We start from the raw sequence: 22,030 nt of genomic DNA, 5'->3' as shown, positions 1-22,030 counted from the left end.
TACCTATTGATAAACATGGGATGCCGTATATTAAAAATGTGTAGAAACAGAAGAAGTGCATATCTACCAGCTACCATAAAGGCTTGCATGCTAGCAGGAGCATAAAAAGTGGGTGGATATTACAAATGTCACCAAGTAATAAATGAAAGGAAATTGATGCCTTTATCAGGATACTGTACATTTTATTTTAATGATACTATTTTTCAAACTAGATTAAAAAGTACTTTCAAAACAAATCCTTCGGAGTGGATTGCTGTGCAAGCCCGAAGACCCGAATTCATCTCCTCAGCACCAATGCAAAGAACCAGGAAACACTGCATGTCCTTGGAACCACAGGACTGGAGGGTAGAGACGGGCAGATTGCAGGAGCCCTCTGCCCAACCCGAAAGGTGAGGCTCGGGTCAGTGAGAGACCGTATCTCAAGGGAAGGAGGCAGAAAGCAGCAGAGGAAGACAGTCTAAATCCCCCTCTGGATATTGGGGGACACATATGCCCACACGCATGGCCCCATGGCATACACACATGCACACAAAATACCTCAGAACTATCCGCTTGCTTTTTGCTTCTTTGTTATTTAGAAACATTTACTTGTTTGCTATCTCAGAACAGTTTCAGACGACATTCATAAGAGGAGAGGAGAAGAAAGAAAAGGAAGAAAGGGAGAGGGAGAAGGAGAAATGGAGAGAAAGATCAGGAGGCAAAAGGAGAAAGTGGAAAGAGGCTCATGTCCTGAGGGTGTAGAGCAGGTCCCAGCTGGATCAGATCACGGCAGATTTGCCTTCATCTCTCGCCTATGCGTCTCTCTCCATGGTGCTCCCTTTCCGAAAGGTCCTTGCCTTACTGATAGTGACACGTGTGACCAGTGGCTGGCCATAACTACAGTGAAAACACCTTCTCTGTTTAACGAGCTTCACTTGGGTGTCCAGGATGCAAGCTTGCTATTTCACTTGCTCTCATGGGTCACTGCCACGTACAAAAGCATCCCTGTGCCTGGGAGGACCAAGGACACTCCTGATGGGACCAAACAGGCTCACATCCCCCTCACTCTGGGCAGTTTCAAAAGACCATGTAAGGGGAGACTTATTAGAATTCCATTTGACTTCTCAGTGGAGACTCTAAATGCCAGAAGGGCCTGAACAGAAATGCTGCAGACTCTAAAAGATTACAGATGCCAGTCCAGACTGCTATACCCAGCAAAACTTTCAATTATCATAGATGGAGAAAATAAGATATTCCATCATAAAAAAAATCTATCTATAAATCCAACCCTATATAAGGTGCTAGAAGGAAAACTCCATCCCAAAGAGGTTAACCACACCCATGAAAAAACCACAAGCAATAACCTCATACCAGCAAAAACAAAAGAAGGGAAACACACACACACTCATTCACACTTACACACACAACCACCACCACAAACAACAAATTAATGGGAATAAATGATCACTGATCATATCTCTCAATATCAATGGTCTCAATTTCCCAGTAAAAAGACACAGACTAACAGGAAGGATGTGAAAACAGGATCCATCCATATGCTACATCCAAGAAAGACACCTCCGCATGAGTGATAGATATTACCTCAGGGTAAAAGGTTGGAAAAAAATATTCCAAGCAAATGGACCAAAGAAGCAAACTGATATAATCATTTTAATATCTAACAAAATAGACTCAAACAAAAACTAATCCAGGGGGCTGGAGAGACGGCTCAGCGGTTAGGAGCATTGCCTGCTCTTCCAAAGGTCTTGAGTTCAATTCCCAGCAACCATAGGGTGGCTCACAACCATCTGTAATGAGGTTTGGTGCCCTCTTCTGACCTGCAGGCATACACGCAGACAGAATATTGTATATATAATAAATGAATATTTTTAAAAAGGGGGAATATGTAACTATATTATAATCTCAAAAAAAAGCTAAAAAACAAAAACTAATCCAAAGGGATTGAGAGGACATGACGACACTACACACTCATCAAAGGAAAAACCCACCATGACAACATTTCAATTCTTAACATCTATGTCCCAAACACAAGGGCACCCACTTTTGAAAAAGAAGCACTATTACAGTTTAAATCACACATTAACCCTCACACACTGATAGTGGGACACTTCAGTAACATTCCCATCAAGAAACATCCAAACAAAAACTAATCAGAGAAATACTGGAGCTAATAGATGTTATCAACCAAATGGACTAACATATATTTACAGAATATTTCACCCAAACACAAAAGAATACACCTTCATCTCAGTACCTCATGGAAATTTCTCCAAGACTGACCACATACTCAGATACAAAGCGAGTCTGGAGAGATACAGGAAAGTTGAAAAACTCCCTGCATCCTATCACAGCAACACAAATGAAAGCTGGATATAAAAAAACACAAGCCACAGAAAGCCTACAAAGTTCATGGAAACTGAACAACTCTCTACTAAATAAAAAAATGGGTCAAGGTAGAAATAGAAAAAGCAATTAAAGAGTCTCTATAATTAAACGAAAATGAATAATACACAACACACCCAAACTTATGAGACACAATGAAAGCAGTGCTAAGAGAAAAGTTCATAGCACAAAGTGTCGGCATAAAATATTTGGCGAGATCTCACACTAGCGACTTAACAGCACACCTGAAATCTCTAGAACAAAAAGAAACAAGGTTACCCAAGAGGATTAGACAGTAAGAAATAATCAAACTGAGGGCGGAAATCAATGAAATAGAGACAAAAAGAACAATACAAAGAATCAATGAAATAGAGGGTTGGTTCTTTGATAAAATTAACAAGATAGACAAACCTTTATCCAAACTAAGTAAAATGAAGGAGAGAGGCCATCCAAACAAGCACTATCAGAAAGGAAAAGGGGGAAATGACAACAGACACCAAGGAAATCCAGAGAATCATAAGGATACATTTTAAAAAATCTGTATACTGCCAAATCAGAAAATCTAAAAGAAATGGATAATTTTCTCAATAGGTATCATTTATCAAAGTTAAATAAAGATCAGATAAACAGCTTACATAGGCCCATATCTCCTAGTGAAATGCAAACAGACATTAAAAGTCTCCCAAACCAACAAACAAAGCCTAGGGTCAGATGGATTTAGTACAAAATTCTACCAGACTTTTGAAGAGGAGTTACTGGCAATACTCCTCAAATTACTCTATAAACTAGAAACAGAAGGAACATTGGCCCATTTGTTTTATGAGGACACAGTTACCCTGACATACAAGCCAGAGAAAGACTTAACAGAGAAGGAGAATTGCAGACCAATTCTCTTATGAACAGAGATGCCAAAGAACTCAATACACTACCCACAAACCGGATCCAAGAACACACTAGATCATCCACCATGAGAAAGTCGGCTTCATCCTATAGATGCAGGGATGGCTCAACATATGAAAATAAGTAAATGTAATCCACCATATAAACAAACTGAAAGAAAAGGAAACACAGGGTCATCTCATTAGATGCAGAAAAGGCCTTTTTAACAAAATCCAGCACCCTCTCCATGTTTCCTGGAGAGGTTAGGGAAACAAGAGACATATCTAAACAAAATAAAGGCAATATTCAGCAAGCATATAGGCAACAAATGGAGAGAATCTCACAGCGACTCTGATAAAATCAGGAATAAGACAAGGTTGTCCTCTCTCTAAACATCTAGTCAATGTAGTATTAAAGTTTTAGCTGGCTCAATAAGACAACTGAAGGAGATCAAGAGAACACAAATTGCAAAGGAAGAAGGACACAGAGCTGAAAAGGGAAAGACCTACATCTGTGCGGGCCCGCCTGACACCTACATCCTATCTGACGAAAGCCCAGACCCAGCCTAGACTTGTCAGTGACACAAGAAAAAAAGATACCACTATGCTGCTTAAGCAAGTTTGGCTAAAGTTGTGAGCATGCCCTCGCAGCCACAGACGCCACCTTCAGCATCCCCACTGTCCGCCCGCTGGGGATACCTCGTGTGCCATTGTCATCTCTCCATGCTTGCTTAGCTCTACTGGGCCAAGGTGCATTAAACACGTGCGCATTTGCATCCATGCACAGCGCTGATCGAGGGCGCCACTCAACAAACATGTTTCATGTGAGCTGGGGAAGAAATATTTTACCTGGAAGGAAACGAAGGCTTTCATTTTAGCCTCCTGCTGTCTCTTCCGTGTGCAGTCAGTAGACGACAGCAAGCATGAGCAAGCTTCAAGACGGTCTTAAATATGTAGCTAAACTCTTTCTGTGAAAACCCGTCCTTGTTTTTAAGATTACTTAAGAACTTGTGGCATATGGGAAAGCAGGTGTTTGGCAGTAGATTTTTTAAAGAGCTCTGAAGACCACAAACTTGCTTCTTGTTCTAAAATTAGGTAGGACGGCAGAGTCCTCGCTTGGCTTCCCCAACTCTTTAAGGTGCACATTAACGACACTGTATTAAGAAGCCGCAGGCTTGCTCAGAGCTGGAAAGGAGATGCATTCAGGCTTGCTCTGTTCTCAGGCCAAGTGAACACTCTTCTTCTTTATGCCCAAAGTGGAAAGGCTTTGCACAACTATGAGCAGAGGCTCCCCGCCCACACAGCGACGCTGCACCTCACAGTGCAAACCAATAGAAGACTCTTTCCTCTCAGGAAACTCACAGGCACTGCTTATCCATGATGAACTGATCATGAGAGTTGACAGGGACATGCGTGTGATTTCCGTGACCTGTCATCACTCAGTGTGCAGCAAGAGGAAAGAACTGAAGACCTGCTTGGAAATCTTGCACAGGGTCTCTATCCGAGCTAAACTGTTTTCCTTACATCTTCCAAAGATGACACGGTTCAAGTCACCAATTTTAACTCTTCCCTCAGAATATGCATCTAAAATACCTGGTCATAAGCCCAGGTTGCCTGGCATACCTGGAGCCTGCAGGAAGTTCCCCACTTCTGTACCCCCCTTTCCTAGTCCACGACTGCCTCCCAGGTGCAAACTCGCACATGCTTCTTCCTGCCCTTCGTTACTCCCGTGGACTTGAACGGGACCATCCCAGGAGTCTCCCACAGAGAGTTCTAGCTCTTCTCCTAGGCTAGGCCTCTCTGGAGCCACACCTCTCTCAGTTCCTATGTTCACCCTCTAACGTGCACTGAAGGACATGGGAACAGCCCTGATAAGTTCTCCAACTTGGGAAACAGCAAGCTCCTTCTTCTTGCGCTCCAGGCTTGTGCTATCTGTCCTGGGATTCTGCAGACATAAGCCATCCTTGGCCACTGTCCATGGCCTTCAGGCTATCGAAGCACCTTCTGAGTCTGAAAGTCCCGCATTTGGGGTCCCTTATCTACCAGGCTGGCTTACACCTCTACGATTGCTCCAAAGCTGCTTACATGGTGGCCTCCATACCAGAGAACTGCAAAAATCCTTGCTAAGTAGGAAAGGCAAGTTTTAACATTGGGTGGGGCTGGAGAACATCATGCAGAACTCATAGAGAATTGTGTAAAAGGGGGAGATACCGTCTTTCAAACCTGCTCCCTCAAACCAGAAATTCTAATTACCTCTGACCTCAGCAACAGCCCTGGGTTCTTTATCATATTGTGCTACTAAGCAATTATTTAGGACTCCAGGTGACTGACTTTACCTCGCCAAATCTAATGCCTCCACTGGAAACACCAAGTGGTCCAAGGACACAGTCTCTAGAGACCCTAATAACTCTGTGATTTTAAATATAAAGGATAAGGCCACCAGCCAGACAGGATAGATTACATTTATAATACCAACCCTGGTGTAAAAGGGTTGAGTTCAAAACGAGCTCAGGCTACATGATGAGATGGTCTCAAAAAAAAAAAAAAAAAAAAAAAAAACAAAAAAACTACACATTTTAAAAATGAACAAAACTGCTGGGGACACACAGCAGCTGGCAGAGCTCTGGATTATAGCAAGCCTGAAGTTCACGTTCAGTCCACAGCACCACATCACCCTGGGCCTGATGTTACATGCCTATAATTCCAGCACTTGGCAGGTAAAGATGGGAAGATCAGAGACTCAAGACATAGCTTATCTATGTCTTGGCTACATCAGGTTATAGAGGTTAGCCTTGGTGACATCACAGCAGGTCTCAAAAAATAAAAGTAATAAATAAAATAAAGTCACTAGATTCCATCTCGTATCTAATATAGCAACACTCAAACCTGAAAGTCACTGAAACCTTAAAATAATCATTATTCAAAGAACATTTAATGACTCCCGAGGAGTCTAAAAGAACTAACACTGTTATATAATTCTAATATTATTATAATACAAACCTGAGTTGCCATATAGACATAGAAATGGTAGGTGTAAGCATCATAGGGTATTATTAGCGGACATTTAGTAAAATAACAGTAATAACTTTGAGATCAATAACTTGTTATCACAAAGTCCAGTACATGTTTGGAGGCTAAGTGTAACCATTCAGCCTATCATGGTAAGATGTATGAGCATCTTCTGATTCATTCCTTTAATTAGGAACTCTGCCACCAACACTACTTTGTTCAGAATTTAGACAGTGACTTATCACAGACATCATACCCTTTGATGTCTTTTCCTTTCTTCTCAGAAATTTAGGTATAAATAAGAATTATTTCCATTGAAGGCTGACTTACCTACATCACATCTTGGAATTCAGCCAAGGCTATAAAACATATCCAGAGGCAGAAGTGTTTCCAGCAAATGGAAAAGGAGTTGATTCGGTGTTTGTAAACAAAAATCACAGCCCGTGAGTTAGTAAGAAGGACCTCACTGCAGAGCCCTTCTCAGTGGGACCTGTTTGGGACCTACACTTCTCCCTGGAGTGGGGACGCCATGACAGTGAATCACAGAGATATGGCATATGAAGGCAGGATGTGTCAAATGCCCCAGCAAAAATCTGCCTCAGCTATAATAAAAGTCAGAAGGTACTTTCGGGAAAAAAATCAAGTTAAAACTGTCACCGCTCCTTCTAATGGGCTACAGCAGTACTACTTGGGAACTGAAGGATGGCTGCCACAGAGAGACAGCGTTCTGATGACAGACAGCAAGCCACAGCTAGTCTTCTTTGGCATCGCACAATCGCCAGACAGAATGGAAAGAAAACCTGGATATTTTGGCCCAAGAGCCAGCTCTCCTTCCAGGAAGACTTAAATTTGGTTGAGTCACGACTCCCCTCTGGCTCTCCGATTCCTCAGATCTGGAAGGAGAAGGCAGAATCACCAACCTCTAAGATCCTTTGTGAATCCAGCCTGGGTGGATCTGTGATACCCACACAAGTGTTTCGGTTGGCACCATCGCAGGGCCTTGGGCCAGGAACCACATGCCCAGCCCAGGACAGCCATTTTACCCATCCTACTGAGGGTAAAAGTCCTTCCTCTTTCAGCTTCACACCGACTCCTTTACCGTGCTTGGAGGACACCACTGTAGGCATTGTTTTATGAGTCCACATGCTATGACTAACGAGGTCAAAGTCGACAGTTAAAATCTGATTCGTCTTGTGCCTGCTGGCTTTCTTCTGTGCCGCCAGCTGTGCAGGTCATCACAGTTATAGCCTGCTGTCTTGTTTCTGAGGTGCACAGTTCCACGCACTCGCTTAGACGCCGAGGGTGGCCTCTCTCTCCTTTGGCAATGGTGACAACATGGCCAGCAAACTCCACCATGGTAACTAACTACAGGCTGGATCCCTGCTCTTTAGAATCTGCCATCTCCTGCCCTAAGCATTAGTCTGCTCTCCCACAGGTTCCCTAGGTGACAGGACATCCTGAAGGGAAAAGGACCATCACCATTCACTGAGGATCTGCTACAGGCTAGGCACTATGCCGGCTCTTCCATGCTGGGTACTGAGGAGGGTCCCTAAACTACAAGCTTCTTTAGGGCGGTAAGCGTTGATCCTGTTATCATCTCGGCTCCTGAGAAACTTCTTCATCCAATCAATAAACAATGGGCTTCTGTGTGCATTTGTTGAACCTGTCTTATTTAGAACTCACAATAACCTACAATGAAGCTTAAATGTCAGCGAATTGGGCAAGACATGGGATAAACCCCAACTGGTCAGACCCTCTCCAGTACTTGAGAAGAGCTGATCCCAGTGAGTAGTCTTCCCATAACCCAATAACATACGGCTGGATGCTGTTGGCTTCCCAAATTCCTCTCTCACCTGACAGTTTTACATAAGGCCACATAAAATGACCTGAGCCATTACTATGTCCCAGGTATTATTCTATTCAATCTGTACATGTAGACACCTTTAATTTTCACAATCCCACGGCCACTGGTCATTCCCATATTAAGTATCATAAACGCTTCAGACCTGAAGCCCAAAGATTTGAACACCTTCAAGTCTGGCAGCGCTACCCACGAGTAGTGTCTCGATTTCAGCCCGAGGAGTGAGGATTCCAGAGCCCTAGGCTGCTGAACCACCTCGATTTTACCCTAGTTCGTTCCCTGCATTCTTCTCTAGATGCATGCCTTCTATAAAGTCTGGACAATGTGATGATTATGTTCATTATACCAGCATGCAGGAGACTGAGGCAGGCAGGTCAGGAGTTCAAGGCCTGCCTGGCTACAGTGAGTTGCAGTTCTGCCTAAGATAAAAGTAAAGACTTGGGAACAAACAAACAAAAAAAAAACTAAATAAAAAGAACTTGACAATGAGAACAAATTATTTATGCTTGCATTTCTACATCTGCTATACGGTTTGCTAAAATACTAAAGGCCAATCATGTCACTGAATGCTTTTATCATCCTTTTCACAGTCCATAATCCCTTAAGGTAAAGACCATTTTCAAAGAAGTTTAAGCCTTAGGCACTAGCAAACAACTCATTCCAATCCCCTCCTCTATGAACTTTACGAAACAAAGCAACAACAAAAATTGTGGCTTTCGTTAGTTTATGTTTTGGGCTAAGGAAGGATGGGCTGGGAGGTATATGGAGAGGTCTGCCATTCACAAGTCCCTAGTTCAACCCCCATCACTGTAAAAATGAAATTAAAACCTGAGAAGCTGAGACACCAAAAAAAAAAAAAAAAAAAAAATCTCTAAAGTAAGCTTTGTTCTTGCTGACCAATCAGGTCATTTAGAGAAGGGGGTGTTGGCAGTATCCTAGGTTAGTAAGACTGTGTTAAATACACTTATTTGTTATAAAATAAAACTTATTTTATTTTTGTGTTCTTATTTTCTCTGGCTAAATCTTCTCTTGACAATTTAGGAACTGCTAGGGTGACAGTGTCCAGCACCAACATGAGTGCAGTGATTATATTATAGAATTTCACTCAAATTGCACCCAGGGATTGTTTTCCTTATAGACACTTACACCACAAGGAAAAACAGACAGACAACAGACCCAAACACAGGAAGACACAAGCTCAGGGCCCAATCTGTCGGTCAGACACTGTGTGCAACCGGCCATGCCGGTCTCTGTAAGTGACTATGTTTCCACCAGAAATACTTCCTTTATCACATTCGTGTTTGATATCCTAGATATTTAACAATTTAGCACTTTCCTCCGGGAGGAGGGTGATGTGTGTGTGTGTGTGCCTCTTTTCTCTGACCGTGATAAAACTCCCTGGCAGAAGCAGTCAACGGGAAAAAGGGCTCATTCAGGCTCACTCATGGGTCAAGGGAAGTCACAGAGGCCGCTGACCATGCAGGAGACAAGGTGCCACCCACCAGCCACAGCAGAAAGGTCTTCCCAACTCAATTAATACGGTTAATTGGCAGAGGCGCACCCAGACGCCAATCTTAATCAAAATAATGTCTCACAGATGTGCCTAAAGGTTTCCATGCTAGTTGATTTGACACCCATTGACAATTAACACTAACCACACACAAGCGTGTATATACATGTGTGTGTGTGTGTGTGTATTTTATTATTAGTTATACTCAGTTGTTTAAATGACAGGTTTGTCTTATTGTCTTTTAAGACACTGCAGCGTAAAGTGTGTAAGCAGCTTATTTATACCAAATGGCAACATTTTTATGGCTCATGTTAAATATTTTCATATTGTTATCATAGTAAATATGCTTGCATGCTTGCTATTGTGGAGCACGGAGATGGTCTTATGAGCACCAAGCTAATTTTGCTCTGTTTTTAAAGATACATACATAGCTTCAAGTGCACAACACCGTTACTTTGCAAATTCTCTGTGAATCTCAATTTGAGTTTACAAGGTCTCTTTTAGAATCTTCCCAGTTTAATGAACCTATTTTGATCTTAATCTAAAAATATATCGATCATGTGTGGTGGTTAATTTTGTGTTGGTTATTTCTGGAAGTGTCTGTGGCAGTCTTTCAGGGAGAGGCAGACTGGCATTGGAATCAGTGGGATTGGAATCAAGAAGATCCTCCTTCACTGATATGAGTGGGCATCTCTCAATCTGCTGATGTCTCAAATAGAACCGAAAGGCATGGGATGTGTTCTCCCTCCAGCTCCTTGAGCTTGGGCATCCATCTGCTCCTGGCTTTGGACATGGTCCCACACCCCAGGCCACGCTCTAAGGCCTTTACTCTGACATGGAATCTCATCACTGCTTGCCTGGGTTCACTGCTCATAGATAGAAGGCCATTACACTTTCCAGCTTCCAGAATATTGTGAGGCAGCATCTTGAATTAAACCTGTTTTTATGTATCAATAGCCATACACCGGCTTCATTGTGCCCAAAACTTGGTTAGCACAATGCCTAAACTATTCCAGGCACCTTAGCAATTTACAAAGTGACTTCTCTTGGTGACCCCAAAGCATTTGCACAGATGCCCAACACCTCACTTACTCCTTTATTCACATAGCAAGTGCCTATCTAAGATGGAAGGCACAGAATCCAGGAGAACGTGAATCCCATCCTGTATCATGGAGTCTACAGACCAGCCTATCAGTGCCTGGAGCACAGAGACCAATTTTCACGCACCCTGCACACACCAGAGGACAGCCAAGCCAGGCCTAGGGGCTGATGCCGCTTGAACCAGGAGAATCCATCGAAAACTTGAGGGCATGTAAAGTGATCTAACCGGGGCAGTTTTAAATGAGAGAGGGACGGTCACAACAAATGCATAAGAAGCTTCCATTTCTGAAGCTGAAATCAAAGTCCCAGCCTCCTAAATTGTGGGGTTATGGTTGACGGCCACCACACCAGGATGAAAACCCTTTAATAAAAACAAGGGAGGTAGTCAGAAGAGAGTGATGGAGAAAAAGGGGCACAAAGTATATTGAACCTGAACGGAGACAAGGAGTAGCCTCTGAAGCAAGAAGTTTACTACTTAAAGCCACAGAACGGCCTTCAGGGAGGGTGCATCTCTTCACCCACCCGCTTCCTTATTCCATCAATGTTGGCAAGACTTATTAATAACTTTCTAGGAAGATGACTGCTTGGCTATGTCAACAATCTTACTTAGAAAATTTCACACCACGCACGGAAGTGCATGCCTGAAATATCAGCATTGAGGAGGCGGAGGCAGGGCAATAGCAAGTTCAAGGCCAGCTTGGGCTGCATTAAAAAAAAAAAAAAAAAAAAAAACAAAACAAGGAAAGGAGGGAACCAAGGAAAAAGGTGGAAAAAATTGCCACAGTGCAGTGAGTCCACGGGAAAACTTGAAATATAACTATTAATTCTAAAAATGTCCCAACATGCTGTGCTATTTTTCTCAGGCTGCCAAAGCAAAGTGCCACAGGCAGGCATGAACAACAGCAACAAAAAGCTGTTTTCTCAAAGTTCTGAAGGCAAAAGTTCAAAATCAATAAGTCAGATTAAGGTTGGTTCGTAGTCTCCCTTGTTGAGTTATAAATGGTTATCCCCTCCTTACCATGCGTGTGTGTTTGTGTGCACATGCATGTATGTTTGTGTGTGAGTGTACGTGTATGTGTGTATGTGTGTGCGCGTGTATGTGTGTGTATGCGTGTGTATGTGTGTGTATGTGTGTGCGCGTGTGTATGAGTGTGTGTGCGTGTATGTGTATGTGCGTATATGTGTGTGCGTGTGTGTATGCATGGTATGTGTGTGTATGTGCGTGTATGTGTGTATGCGTGTGTGCATATGTGTGCATGTATGTAAGTATGTGTGTATGTGTGTGTGCATATGTGTGCATGTATGTGTGTATGTGTTATGTAATGATCTAGAGAGATGGATTATGACCAGCTCTATGACTTCACTGTAATGCAGTCCTTTTTCTTTACAGACTTTTCCAAATGAATTCATTCCAAGATATGCTGGGCACCCACACAGAAATTCGGAGAGCACCTAACATACATCCACTCTCTGATAGGCAATAGAGTGGACATAGGAACACTATCGAGACACAAACTCTCCCTGGGGCCCTATAGTTGTGCTGTAAGCCCTATAACGCAATAATCTTGATTTCTTTACTCTTTTTGCTCAACCACTTGGGGTCACAAGTTGTATTCATTATAGACTCAAATGAGAAAACAAATGAATGATTTAAGTAGAGAATCAGATCAGAACTTAATTCTATGAAAACGACTTCATTATGTTTACTATGTGAATAGCGATAGCAACGAAGAAAAGAGTACCGTATTTCTGAATAAAAATTTAGCTGCCGGGCGGTGGTGGCGCACGCCTTTAATCCCAGCACTTGGGAGGCAGAGGCAGGCGGATCTCTGTGAGTTCGAGACCAGCCTGGTCTACAAGAGCTAGTTCCAGGACAGGCTCCAAAACCACAGAGAAACCCTGTCTCGAAAAAAAAAAAAAAGAAAAAAAAAAACCAAAAAAAAAAAAAAAAAATTTAGCTGTATACATTAATTTTTTTGTCATGAAAACTGACCTAAGTCCATAACTAGGAATTTCCCCTAAAGACTTGCAAAACAATTTGAGTGCTCATACTCATATCTCATATGATTTTATAACAGATCTAGGAGGAACCCTGGCTCCCAAAGGCACATGATGAAGAAATTACTCGATTATGTAATGACATAACAAAACTTTAAGCGAGAGTCACATTTCAAGCCTGAAATGTCCCAGGCTGCACTACAAGAAGATCTACCAGTTCTACCATACTGCAGCTCTTCCAGAGATGCCTTTAGCTTGAGCTTTTGATTGTAGAATAGAATCTTTGTTTAAGATGAATCTTTATGATCTATGTGCCACACTACATGAGAATTATAAAAGCTTGGTAGTGAAATTAAGATGAGTCACTGCTGGAGGTCAGCTGGGTCACTGTGGAACTCATTTGACTGTGAGCTATCAGGAGGGGGTGGTGTGAAGGCCCGGCAGCCACACGCAGGCTCCCTTGGGTCCTTACTTTCATCTAAGGCAATAGTTCTGTAGATTTATGTCCCATGTCTTACACACATAAATTCTTCTAATGCCTTCTTCTATGACTGGATCACTTAATTCCCAGAGAGTGATCCAGACAGAAGACAGATAGACAGATAAATGAATGAATGATCGATAGATAGATGATAGATAGATAGATAGATAGATAGATAGATAGATGATAGATGGACAGATAGATGATAGATAGATAGATAGATAGATAGATAGATAGATAGATAGATAGATAGATAGATGATAGATAGATATACGGATAGGTGGATAGATAGATGATGGATAGGTGAATAGATAGATGATGGATAGGTGGATAAATAGATAATATATAGATAGATGATAGATAGATAGATAGATAGATAGATAGTAGAGATAGATAGATGATAGATTGATAGATAACAATGATGACGATAGATAGATATCAAATAGATATCAGAGAGATAGAAAGACAGACTGATGGGTAATAGATAGACAGACAGATAGATATCAAATAGATATCAGAGAGATATAAAATAGATAGATAGATGGAAAGACAGACTTATGGATGATAGACAGACAGACAGACAGACAGACAGACAGACAGACAGATGAATGGTAGATTGTGGATACTAGGTATCCACCAAGCCAGCACTGAGAGTCTAGGTAACCTTGCCAATGTCTTGTGCCTTCTACAACAATAATATTGCAACCAGAAGGCAATGCTTCCTTAAAAATTGACATGTAGATGCTCTCCCTTCCTGTATACCTGAGCACATGATAAGGAAACTGGATCAAGCGTCATCTGTCCCTCCCCAGTAAGGAACCTAACTCATCCTGCTCAAAGTGGAGTCCTCGATCTGCGGCCTGCAAGAGGCCACATTTCAGAACTGCGAGCCTGCATTTCAGAAGCACTCAGGGCTCTGGGTTCAGAGCCCCTCGGCTTCACCTCTCTTGCCTCAGCCACCTCTGTCTAGTCAGCTTCCACCCAGTCCTTCGTTAGTGAGCTGTCTCTGCTTTCAAATGAAAACCTGGACAATGAACTCTGTCCGCACTGTTCCTTAACTTTGAGATGCTAGTAGCAACCCCCTGACCCTCCCAACAACCCCCAAACTAAGCTTTACTGTCTCCAATGCAGAAATGAGACCTCACACAGCCAGTCTTATCAGAGGGAGCGTAAACCCAGGACATCTCCCTGTTGCTTCATCAGATGGTTGACCTCAGGGCAAATCAGAGGCTTTCGAAGGAAATGATCTACCTAAATCTTCTTATCCAGGTAATCATTTTGTATACTCACTAGATCTCAATTTTCATATAATCCTGGCAATCCAAGCCACCTTCAAAGCTGGTTCACTCCTAAGATCAAAGCCTTTGATAATACTAGATTAGTTTCATCTTGCATGTTACAGAAGTCCTATTTTCTTTACAGAAGAGACTGAACCAGTTTATAGTCGTCTTCTGCATCTAAACTCAAGGCCTCTTACTGGATGAACACTTCAGAATGCCCTAGTGGCTAAAAACATTCACTGGGAGGACAAGCAGCCTTAATTTAAGTCCCACTTCACAGTCCATCACCTTTCTAACTCCAGGCAGAATACCGGAACTTCTGAGTCCCAGCTTCAAACTGGCCAGATGGAGGTAACTGTGGCTTCTTTGTTGTGTCTTTGAAAGAAGAGATAGATAAAAGAACACATGGGAAATAATAACACACACAGTGCTTTCCACTTAGTAAATGATAAATAAATGCCCATCACCTTGGCCGTGCCTGTAACTACCAGTTCCAGAAGACAAGCAGGTATGCAATTAGTTCAGTTATAAAATCCTCTTAAAGCTCGGTCACAGGCTCACATGCACGGCTCTTCTACACGCTCTCCACAGTGTCTGCAGAACTTCTGTTCTTCTGAGTGGTGATCCGACAGTCAGAAACTCGCCGTGTCTTATCTCCAGGTCCATGTCTGAGACATCTCTGACTCCCATGGGAATCCCACTGTTGAGGTTCATCTCTACATCTCAAAAGGTCTCTTCCCAGCTGCCGTGCCCAGTGGTGCCTCCACTGACATCTCTAAGGCCCTAGGACTCTGTGACAACAATAAAATGTGCTACACACTGCATGGGGAGGGGTGTCTCAAAGACTGATGAGTGCATCGATAAAACTATCACGCCTGCTCTGGTAGCAAGAACCTGAATGTTGCAGGACACGAGAAGATAGACAACCTGATGATCAAGACAGACAGCACTGGAAACAAATCTAAATTTGGTGCAAATGCCATCCTGGGAGTGTCCCTGTCTGCCTGCAAAGCTGGCATCGCAGAAAAGGGGGTGCCCCTCTATCGTCACATCTCTGACTTGGTTGGCAACCCTGAAGTCATGCTGTCGGTCCCAGCCTTCAGTGTGATCAATGGATGTTCCTTTGCTGGCAACAAGCTGGCCATACAGGAGTCCACGATCCTCCCTGTGGGGGCGTCTGGTTTTTGGGAAGCCGCGCACTGTGGTAGAGGTTATCACAACCTGAAGAATGCCATCAAAGAGAAATACAGGAACCATGCCACCAAAGTGGGTGATGAGGGCAGGTTTGCACCTACATCCTGGAGAACAAAGAAACTCTGGAGAACCCAAAGAACACAGTTAGGAAGGCTTGTCATTGGCATGCATGTGGTCGTCTCTGAGTTCTTCAGGTCTGGCAGGTATGACCTGCATTTCAAGTCTGATGACTCTAGCGGGTACATCGCATCCGACCAGCGGGCTGACCTGTGTAAGTCCTTCATCTGGGAGTATCCAGTGGTGTCCACTGAGGACCCCTTTGACCAGATCGACTGGGAAGCTGGCCGAAGTGCACGGCTAGGCAGGCATCCATGTGGTTGAGGGTGATCTCATAGTAACCAGCACTAAAAGGACTGCTGAGGCCGTCAGTGAGCCGTCATGCAGCTGCTTCCCGCTCAAAGTGAACCAGATTGGCTCTGCATCTGAGCCTCTGCAGGTATGTATGCTGACCCGGTCCAATAGTTGGGGCATCGTGGTGTTCCATCGCTCTGGGGAGACTGAGGATACTTTCATCATCGCTGACCTGGGGGTGGGGCCCCACACTGGGCGGATCAACACTGCCACCCTTCGCCGATCTGAGCACCTGGCCAAGTACAATCAGATCCTTAGCACTGTGGAAGAGCTGGGCCTTCAGGAAGCCCCTGACCAGGTAAAGTGTGGATGGAGATCCCTGGAGTCACCAGCTGCTTAGACCCTGTCCTTGATGTCACCAAAGGGGCTCAAGGCCAGTCCAGTGCTTGCATCTCATTGTCACTGCTTCCTTGGACATCCTCAAGGCCATACCTGACCACCTGGAGCCCTGCTGGCAACCCCGGCTTTGTAATCATGCTCCCGGGCCTCGGAATTGGTCCAAAATCATTATTTCTGCAATCTCACTTCCCAAGCCAGTGTCTAGAGCCTAGTACAGTCTCTAGAGTGGCCATAAGCAAACCCCCATCCCAGCGGTTCTCCGTGCAAAATGAAAGCCTAAGTGACCCTTAAAAATAGTCTCAAATTATAACCCCCCCATCACTTATAATGAAGAAAAATGGCAAGCACCCTCCTAATTACACTTCCAGAATCAATGAAAACCACAAGATGAAAATGAAAAATGTAAGCAAGTCTTAGCTTCAAAGATGAGATTTTTCTTTGAAGTGAAAATGAAATTTGAAGATCTTGAAAACCTGGTATGCTTTCCAAAGTGACCTACCTGGCAAAAACTTTCCCGCCCCATCTCCCGCTTTCAGGCCCAGCTCTGTGAGGGGTATAGTTCTGAGGAGAGCAGCGTCCACTCCCCATATCTCCTGTATGTGCTGTCAGGATATGAAGCACCCCCAAAACCTTACATGTTGAACAATGCGGCACTATTTTAGCAATGGGTTAACCCACAGATGGGTTTGGGACTTGGCAGTGCTTTGGAGTAGATGTTTAAAATGAAGGGGTGTGGCCTCGCTGACGTAAGGAGGAAGGTACACTGTGGGCAGATACACCTAATCTGCTTCTCCCCTCACCTCCCCACCCTCACCCCCACCAGGAGGCAGGAAGCTCTGACATCATGCAGCATGCCCTCTCCATGATGCTCGCCACACATCTTTTACACATGTAAAAAAAGTAAACATGAGCACCACAGAACATAGAAAGCCATGAGCCAAGATAAATTCTCCTACGTTAAGTAGCTTCCTCGGACATTTTGTCAAGGCAATGAAAAGTTGACTATCACACACACACACACACAAACACATACAGACAAGCACATACATACACAGACATGCACACACACATACGCACACATATATACATACACACATATACACACGCATACACACATACATATATACATATACACACATGCACATTCACACATATACACACACGAACATACACACACCGACACACACACATGCACACACACATATACATGCTGTAGAGAGTTGGGACTTGGCATCTCATCTGTACACGACAGCCTGAGACCCACAGGTATTATAGGAAGTGAGAGAAACAAAGAAAAGAATCCTGGGAAGAAGAACTGGGACACTTCATGGAAAGCAGTGGGCTGGAGCATGTGACTGGGGACTCTGGAGAAAATGGCACAGCTCTGCTTCTATCATTCCCCTGTAAAAGTTCCCCCACAGGCTCATGGTTTTGCGCACTCAGTCCCTAGCGGGTGACGCTATCTTGGGATGCTGTACCACCCTTAGGAGATGGGGGCCGTGCTGGAGGAAGTGGGTAGCTAGAGAACAGGCCTTGAGGAGTCCAGCCATGCCCCTACCTGGGCCTCCAGTTTCCTGATTGCTTTGGTGACGTTACTGCTCCTTCATCATGATGGACGACATCTTTATAAATGGAGCCAAAACGAAGTCTCTATTCTTTCCTTAAGCCTCTTCCTATGAGGGACTCTGGTGACAGTAACAGCGCTGACTAGCACACGCCATAATTAACAGACAAAAATCACACATGCTAGAGCGTCTGTTACCTACATTAACGGAAGTCCTTTACAGGGTCACATATCAGAATCAACTAAACTCTAGAACATAGTGCAGACTCTTTGTTTTTTCTTATAAAAGAGAGCATTTAGTTGGGGCTTACTTAAATTTCAGAGATTTAGCCCATTATCATCACGGCAGGGATCACACAGATTCACATAGATATGCCGCTGAGCGGTTTACATCTGGAGCAGCAGGAAGAGAGAGACACGGGGACTGGCTTGGGCTTTAAAAACCTCAAGGTTCACCCCCAGTGACACACTTCCTCCCACAAGGCCACACCTCCTAATCCTTTCGAACAGTGCTGCCCCTCCCTTGTAGTGACCAAGCATTCAAATCTATGAGGCTATGAAAGCCAGCCTCATTCAAACTGCCACATCACTCTTGGGCATACATCCAGAGAACGCCTCATTCTACGGCAGAGATGCTTGTTCAGCTATGTTCACTGCGGCTCTATTTATGATAGCATTCACTGGGAAAAAAAAAAACTAGATATCCATCAATGGAAGACTGGATAATGAAAATGTCATAAAAACTTACACAGCTACATATTATTCAGCTGTTGTAAAGCTGAAACCAGAAATTACAGTTAAATACAGAAGCTAGGGAAAAAATAATCCTGGGTAAGGTCCCCTAGATCTTAAAATACAAATGTTGTGTATATGTCTTATATGCAGATGTTAGCGTTTAAGCCTTTGATAGGCACACTGTAATCCATATAAGCACAGAGGTTATCTAGTGGGTGAGACCATGGGAGAGGAAAGGATCTCCCAAGGTAGAAGAAATAGAATATATGATTTTGGAGAGATAGGACAGAGACGGACACAGGAGGCTTGAATGAGAAGACAAGGAAGGTAATGAGGGAAAATGAGGAAAGACAGCTAACAGTAATACGGGCCATCGAGGGGGCTGTATGGTAGCATCGTGGTACAGCTTCTTCGGTAATGTAATGATCTCAGAGGTGAAGGAAGATTGGGCAGCAAGAACTCAACCCAGGACAGACATCAACTTCCCTTTCTTTTGTAAGGCCCTTGGGTCACTCTTGAGTCATGCCCACCTACGCTGCACGACAGTACTACTGAAGAGGCGGAAGATAAAGGGCTATCTCTGAGCATCGCAGCCCCACTTCCTTTTTCACCACAATTCCAGACTTCCAGCGGCACACATGGCAGCAGATGGCACCTGCTGGCAAAACAGAAACAAGTAGCCAGCCTGGAAGCAGCACGCCAAATAGCTGCTTTGGTTCAGAAATGTGGGGCAAAGTGTAATGACATAAAAATCACCAAACATCAACAAACCCTGCAACTACCCGGCAGCTTGCAAACCCAGGACAAAGTCCATCATAACAGAAGGCCGTGGGGGGGGCGGGGCTGGAGAAATAGCTCAGCGGTTAAGAGCACAGACTACTTTTCCTGAGGACCCGGGTTCAAATCCCAGTGCCCACATGGCAGCTCACAACTGTCTGAAAATCCAGTTCCAGGGGATCTGACACCTTCACACCAATGCACATAAAATAAAAGCTAAATAAACCATAAAAAACAACAACAACAACAAAAAAAAAAAAAACAGAAGGCCGTGGAAGCGGTCCATAGACTGTAATCTCACGGACCAGCAGGTCCCACAGTATGCCGAAGAGCAAATAATAAAACACGCTTTTAACTTGGGCTCCAGTCATGACACATCCATGTCCATAGTATGTACAACATTAGAAACAGCCTCCCTAATCCACGGGAAATGGGGAAGGGGAAATGATATAAGTATATTATAATCTCAAAAAAAAATTGAAACAAATGACTCATAAGAAGAAGAAAAAAATGAGCCAAGGTATGGAATAATAGAACAATCATAAAAACAAGAAAACGAGGCATAGATACTCTCAGCTGACAGAGCGCTTACCTAGCACGCACGGGGCCACATCAATTGGAAACAGTGACGCATATCTGCAAATGCCAGGGCTCAGGAAGTGAAAACAAACAGTCATGCTGGCCTACAGAGATTTGGGAGACCCTACCTAAAATGAAATAGCAAGGAAGTCAAAAGAAATTAAAAATCCCACAGCCTCTACAAATCCCAACACTTTAAAATTTAGTCTCTTTAAAAATCCAAAGTCACTTTTAAAAATTCAGTCTCTCAACTGTGGGTTTCTGCAAAATAAAAAAAAAAAAATCAGGCAAAAACTTTCTTCCTTCAAGGGTGAAGAACGGTCATACCTGGAGAAAGCAGAAACAAGCTCGAGGACCCACTCCTGATTTTTTTCGGACCAAACAGCAAGTTGAGGAGGAAAGTGTTTATTTGGCTTACGGATGGTGCACTGTAGCCTATCGTTGAAGGAAGCCAGGACAGAGCTCAAACAGGAAGAATCTGGAGGCAGGAGCTGATGCAGATGTCATGGAGGGGTGCTGTTTACTGGCTTGCTCAGCCTGCTTTCTTAGTGAACCCAGGACCACTAGCCGAGCGGTAGCCTCCCCAACAATGGACTGGACTCATGGACATTAGTCACTAATTAAGAAAATGCCCTCTATGCTTAACTGGTTCAATTAAGGCATTTTCCTAATTGAGGGTTCCTTCTCTGGGAAACTTGGGTCAAGCTGGCAGAAAAGTGGCCAGCATAAGGCCGGTCTATGGCATCTAGGGAGCCCCTTATCTCTCACACACACACACACAAAACCATAAATAGGCCGCACGCCCATGCTGAGCCCATGCTGGAGTCACACCCAAACGCTAACCTGACTAGTGAATATCCTTAGATCCTTGACATCTCCACCCCGGATTCCAGACCCAGCTAGAGTCACACGTGGGTGCACCAGCTGAGATGCCCCATAAGCTTCATCTATGCTAGCCATCCCTTCATGCCCAGCTTATTCTGGATTCGCACTGGGTGAGATACTCAAGACCCATGCCCTATGCCCTTCTACGCCCAGACAGAAGTCCCACCCACACGCTCTAACAGTGAATCTGTCTGTACGAAGCATGTAAGTCATATGGATTTAAAAACAATTACACAATCCTTTCAACTGATGCAGAAAGGCCTTTAACAAAGCCTACACATTTATCAAGGTAAAAGTTCTAGAGAAAGGACTGGAGGGAACAGATCTTTGTAGTGATATTTCATTTGTATTTTGATAAATAAAGCTTGCCTGAAGATCAATGAGTAAACCAGCCCTTCTGGTCAGTCTTACAGACCAAGCAGTGGTGACACACACCTTTAATCCCAGTAGCCACACTAGTTTGCCACAAAACCCAGGCGGTGGTGGTGCACGCCTTTAATCCCAGCACTAGAGAGGAATATAAGAGGGGAGGAGACAATTCTTATACACGGTCTCATTCGGAGATTCCTGGAGGCAGAAGCGTCGTTTCGGACCGAGATAAAGGTAAGACCCAGCTGCTGGCTGTTTTGTTTCTCTGACCTTCAGGTTGAACCTCAATATCTGTCTCTGGGTTTTTAGTAATCATGCTACATAAATCCACACAAGAAAGGCCATGTATGATAAATGTCCTCCAGTGTCAACCCAGAAGGAGAAAAACTCTGAGCAGTCATATAAATGTCTGGAATGAGGGAGGGCTAATCATCAACCAACCGTGCTTCAATACGGCGCTTGAAGATCTAGCAATGGCAACAAGACGAAAAAAGAAAACTAAAGGAACGCAAATAAGAAAAAAATCTAATTATCCCTATTTGCAGCTAACATGATTATACTTGAGATTCCCAAAATTCCACCAGAAAACGTCTGGAAATGATCATTTTCAGCAACGTCCTAGGACCACAAAATCAACTTAGTAAAAACCACAGCCTTTCTATATATGAATATAGAAT

At 43.7% G+C, this 22,030-nt stretch overlaps 1 protein-coding gene and 1 pseudogene across 3 annotated transcripts in view; one reads left to right on the top strand and one right to left on the bottom strand.

The window, feature by feature from the left end:
• Positions 1–22,030, bottom strand: part of Hecw2 (HECT, C2 and WW domain containing E3 ubiquitin protein ligase 2) — a 294,060-nt gene that overhangs the window by 195,199 nt on the left and 76,831 nt on the right. The window lies entirely within an intron of this gene.
• LOC130866731 (enolase-like) lies at positions 9,371–17,106 on the top strand (annotated as a pseudogene).

Source organism: Chionomys nivalis, chromosome 26, assembly GCF_950005125.1.
Source record: "Chionomys nivalis chromosome 26, mChiNiv1.1, whole genome shotgun sequence".
NCBI lineage: Eukaryota > Metazoa > Chordata > Mammalia > Rodentia > Cricetidae > Chionomys > Chionomys nivalis.
Note: the sequence above shows the minus strand (reverse complement) of the source record. Positions and strands in the feature narration are given on the sequence as shown.